The sequence below is a fragment of the Lissotriton vulgaris genome, chromosome 2_1, assembly GCF_964263255.1.
Source record: "Lissotriton vulgaris chromosome 2_1, aLisVul1.2, whole genome shotgun sequence".
Classification (NCBI taxonomy): domain Eukaryota; kingdom Metazoa; phylum Chordata; class Amphibia; order Caudata; family Salamandridae; genus Lissotriton; species Lissotriton vulgaris.
In genome coordinates this window covers 957,837,782-957,843,401 of record NC_141687.1, presented here as the reverse complement: position 1 = coordinate 957,843,401, position 5,620 = coordinate 957,837,782, and positions in this window count along the sequence as shown.

Sequence of the window (5,620 nt, the reverse complement as noted above, 5' to 3'; positions counted from 1 at the left end):
ACAGTGTTCTGCCGTGGGCTCATATGCCCTCTAAGCTTTTTTTATTACAATGAAATCCTTTGTGCAGCATATTAGACATAGATCTCTGCATCAAGTAGATTAACCAAAGGGGCGGAGCTTGCCTGACACCGAGACGGCAGTTTAGATTGAGAGTTCCTCCAAGTCGTCTCACTATCCGTTAATTATCCTGAATCTGCTCTACCAAATGTGCTCCTTGCTGACTGAATACTGAATGCGGAGGCTGTGACTACAAGACCTGCTGACTTTGCTGCAATGGAGACGGCTGCGAACGGCATTACGGTGGACTGGTGTGGAGGCCTGGCTTGGACCGGCAGCGCTGCGTAGTAGATGCGCCGATGGTACGCGCTCAAAGATTCCTGCATGCACTGGGGGTCACTGTGCCAGCGGGGCTATTGGAGGTCCAGGCCGTTGACATAGAGAGCGGGTGTCCGAATTCCCAGCCTCCCTGGCAGTGTGTCGAGCTGCGGAGTTGGGCATGTTCTAGGGGTGGCCTTGGGCCTTCCGACGTTAAGGCGCTGGCGTGATTGACGGTGTCTGGAAGATTGGGGCCTGCTGCACGCTAGTCGGCTCATTGAATCGCCCCAGGGGCCTAAGTTCTACATGCACGGCACAGCGGGACCTGCAGACAGAACGGGAGCTGTCTAGGAGCGCGGGGGCTGGTATGGTCCCTGAACCACACTAGTGGTTTCCAGCACTGCAATGTTGGCAGCCAGGCTTTGTACACCCACGCTACAAGCAGTGAGGAGAGCAGACATGGTGCATCCCTCGGCCATATAGATGCAGCTGGGACTTGGGGGACTGCTGGGCCTATGTTTAGCTTCTTACTACACGGCTGCCTGACACTGGATTGAGTATGCACTACTGATTCCTGGGACCCGGGACTTCCGGTGCACTGACGCCTTCCCAGCCACGTGTCTCGGTCACACCTCAGAACACCTCTCGCATTTGAGGAGATACTCACGACGGAATTCTACATGCCAGGGCTCCTGTAAACAATGACAGCTGGCTTACAGGGATTGCGACTGCAGATCTCCCCTCATAATCATGCTGCTCCCCTGGGAATCGTATTGCAGGCTGCCTTGATGCACTCAATGCCTTCGGGTCTTCAGGGGATTGCCGGCAGCTTGGTGGAGTTTGTCAGTCTTCGTGGCTCGCCCAGTCCCTTGCTGCGACACTCTTGTGCTGGTATACCCAGGATTGCACTATGGGCAAAGTAGACAAGATGCAGCTGAAGCTGAACTTTGAGCAAAGGAAATCCAGATTAAAGGATCCGACCCCAAATCGGAGCACGGATTCACAATTGGATGGGCCGGACCCGGAGGAGGGAGATATCAGAACCATGCTGGCTGCCATGCAGAAGAGTCTACAGAAAAGCTTTTCCACAATTGATAGCGAGATCGACTCCTTAGCACTCTGTATGGACCGAATGACAGAGCGATTGGACAAGCATGCAAGAGATTAGACATGGCTGAGCGCAGAGTCACGGAGGTCGAGGAGGCCCAGACAGAAATGGATACCGATCAAAAGCAGATGGGGAAACTCCTGCAGTCTCTACAGGATAAGGCTGAAGACCTGGAAGCGAGGTCCCGGCGCAGCCATATACGCATCACAGGACTTCCAGAATCCACCAATGTGGGGAACATGGAGCTGTTTGTCGATGATTTGCTAGTGCATTACGCGGTATGGAGAAGTTCTTCTCAATGTTTGTGGTAGAGCGAGTGCATCACACGTTGGGACCAAGACCCCCACCAGGAGCCCCCCCAAGGCCGATCATCGCCAAACTGCTCAATTGCAGAGACAGAGACACAGCGTTAAAAGCGGCGAGAGAGAAGCAAACGCTACACTACGAGGGCTCAACTATTTCCTTGTATCCCGATTTAACGATCCGGGTGCAGGAAGCTCGCAGGCAGTTCGCAGCTCTGAAGAGTCAGCTGCGTGAACAGAATTTGGACTATGCCATGCTGTACATGGTGGGTCTGAGGGTAAACAGACAGGGCCAGTCCTGGATATTTATGAACCCTAAACAACTTCAGAAAGCACTAAAGGAATGGTCCAGGGACACAGCTCGCACTGCGGAATCACCTGATCGAGAGGGAGCAACCGGGGGCTGCCTTGTGCTTCTGTTTAAATCTCCTGATCGCTGGACTAGTATCCTTGACTCCATTAATGCGACAATACACGCCTGGCACCACCTTCTGAAATTACAAGCAAGTGTCATACTATACTCCCCTAGGGCCCCATTAGAGTGATGCCTCTGGTTGCCCTCATTCAGAAAAAAGGGGTGATTAGGGCCTTTAAACTCTATAAATATTCACACAATAGGAGATATGTTTGCTGAGGGTAAAATGATCACATAGGAAAAGGCCGTCCAGGAGGGACAGACTGCTACACCATTGCCCAATTCCACTTCCACAGCGTCAGGCACTCATTGAAAGAACTCCTGGGCAGTGGGTTAGATGAGCCACCAGAGGTTGCTCCGCTCACATATGTTATTACGGCTGACTCGCTACTACGAATTGTCTCCAGGATTTATAGCACAGCACAGGGATACCAAGTTAATTGTTACACTAAGGCTAGGTTAGCGTGACAGGCAGACCTGGACCAGGTTATTGATGACAAAACGTGGAAGTATTGCTGTGAGAGTAGTAAGTGTATTTCATTAAATGGGCGACATAGGTTGATAGATTTCAAATTTCTAAATAGGGTATATTATACCCCAGAGAGGCTCTGCCAATATGGTTTGCGTGACTCTGCGACGCACGAGCGTTGTGGTGCTGATGCAGCAGATTTTTTCCATCTCGCCTGGTTATGCCCTGGGATTGCGAACTTTTGGCCGTTGATATTTAAGTCTTTGGGGGAGAGTACGGAATCCGTACTTGAACCTGACCCTATGCTCGCTCTATTGGGCTATTGCAAACATTTGCCTAAGGTGATTAGATGACTGGTACACATGGGACTCCTAATGGCTAGGCGTAGGGTTGCGATCTGCTGGGTCCGGTGTCCGACCCCCATTATAACGGGCTGAACAAACGACCTTATGTATTGCAGTACACAAACAGAATATTATAGCAATGTATTACCCTCTCCCCCACCCCCCACCCCGCAATCGGCCTAAGAACTTCTGGGGACTATACCAAACTTATCTTGCTGCCAAGGCAAATGGGTCCAATTGCGATGAGAGCTTTGAAACGTAGCCCTGGAGAGCTGATCGCAAGATATGTTTCCTGTTTCTGGCCTGGGAGAAGCGCTTTGACTAGTGGAAGCCTTTAAGTGCCAAAATACGAGTACAGACAATTGGGCAAGTACAGCATTGATCTGAACTGCAAACAATATGGATGTGACTCTCATGGTGATGAGGTTGAAAATGTATGATACACTATACTAGCATTACTATAATGTGTATGACTTTGTGGAGTGTGTACATTGCTGCAAGAACAATATGTCTCTGCTTTGGTAGGTTATGAATAAAAAATGTAATTAAAAAAATAATTACATTAACCCACTGAGAAATCTTATCAATATTGTACCCTGATATTTTCTGGATGCACATAGATCTGAGCAGCAGGTGCATTCACACCCTTAACTATCTTAAACACGGCCAGGAAAGTAAGACAGTTTTACTGCCGCATTTTCCACATAGTAGGCAAAAAGTAGGTTCTGAATCTCGTTTCAACATGAATAGACACGCTCAAGAATGCACAATAGGGATATGTTTTATGATTTTCTTAAAATAAGCTACTTATCCTCCTAGTGCAAACAATGTGTGTAGTTGTAACAATAAAAATGAACAAAGCTGTAGAAATTATGGGCATTACTAAACAAAACACTAAAAATACTTGCAACAGTGTAACGGTGGTTGAGCATATCAAATTGTGTTGCATAAAAAGATGGAATCTCTAACCACCAGCCCCTCCCTTCTTGCCTATAGCTAAGCTGTTTTAGCACTAAAAGGGCTTGCACACGTTTTTAAGGTGGTCTCTCATCTGTTCTGTTGAACAACAAAAGTGTTGTTCAGTGTGAAGATGGTTGTTGCTTATCTTTGCGCTCAGTAAATATGGCATCCCATAAGGCTAATAAGACCAGGATTCAAGACGGTTGGCTGAGATCCTTCTTACTTGATCTGGTCTCCTAGGAAGTTGAAGATTTCATCTCTAACGTGTACTTGCCTGTACCTATCTCAAATACACTTTTCTAATTATTTTGAAAAAGAGCAAGCCTGACATCGAATTATGTCAAATTCAAGAGTTAATCTTGTCACACCTTCACTTAATTTTATACAGTATCTTAGATCATGCAAATTCATATATGAATTATTGCTGTGCTATCATACTATAATAGAGAAAATATTATATTGTATCATGTGCAAATTATACTAAATGCTACATGTGTTTATAAATGATCAATGTGCACTCAAATAAATAAATACATGAAATGCAATGGAGTTGAACATAAGCAGAAAATGAAATGCAATAATCACGCCATACCTGCATAGCCCTTGTCAGAATCCTGTAATGCCAAGGGAACACTTTCTTCCTTTCAACGTTTAAGTGCCATTACACAAAAACTACAAATGTAACATTTTCATGGGGTTTGTTGTTCAAATCATTGGTTTTCTGGTATCTGTTACAGTAACCAGATGTTGGACACATAGGGGCCGATTCTGATACTGGAAAAAAAACGTCCGTATGATTTTCATCCAGAGCCATCGCCGTACGATTCGTACCTGTTCGTCCAATTCGTGTAGTACGATCCGTAGTCCGTCAATCCGTCCGAATCAGCACGATCCGTACGTATTGCAAGGCTGAAACAGTGAACTGTACGACTCGTACACATGCCGTACAACCCGACGAGTACGATCCGGACCGGGGTATCAGGACGCGTATCTCTCCGATCATGGGGGGCACGCGCCGTACACCCAGCGAACATGGGTGTACGGCGCGTACCCCCCATGATCGCAGGGGTACAAACCGTACCCCTCCAATCATTGGGGGTACGCGCCGTACCCGGGGGGGGGGGCGTTCCGTACCTGTTTCGTCGTGAACTCTGCTTTCACGGCTGTTTTCAGGTCCCGTAGAAAAAGGGTCATACTGTGCGTACCCGACACGTATCGTACTTGCTGTGTCGTATAACCAGCCACGAACCGTACAGATGTCGCGTACAGTGGGTTCCAAGTGAGACTCGTATGGAGATTCGAGTCGTACGGTCTCTGTACAATTCGTACGGAGTCCAGCTCCTGGTACGAATCGTACTTCATCGTATGTACGTGGGACATTGCAGGGTACGATTCGTACGGGAAAAACGCTCTGAACGGCTATTCGGAGCGCTTTTTACCGGATCGGAATCGGCCCCATAATAAAACATAAAGTTGTTAAAAGTTTTCAAAAGTGTAATTCTTATACGAAAACAATAATTAAGACATGATTCAATACAGTAGTTTTCAAGTGAAATATATTTCCATTCTCTTTGAAAATATTTTTTTTTAGATACACAGTTTAGGTTAATCACAACATTCACAAAAAGTCTGTTTTCCTTATATGACTATTGTGTGTAGCTTTTGGTTCTACTTGATCCTGACAATCTGATGTCATCAGGAACATGT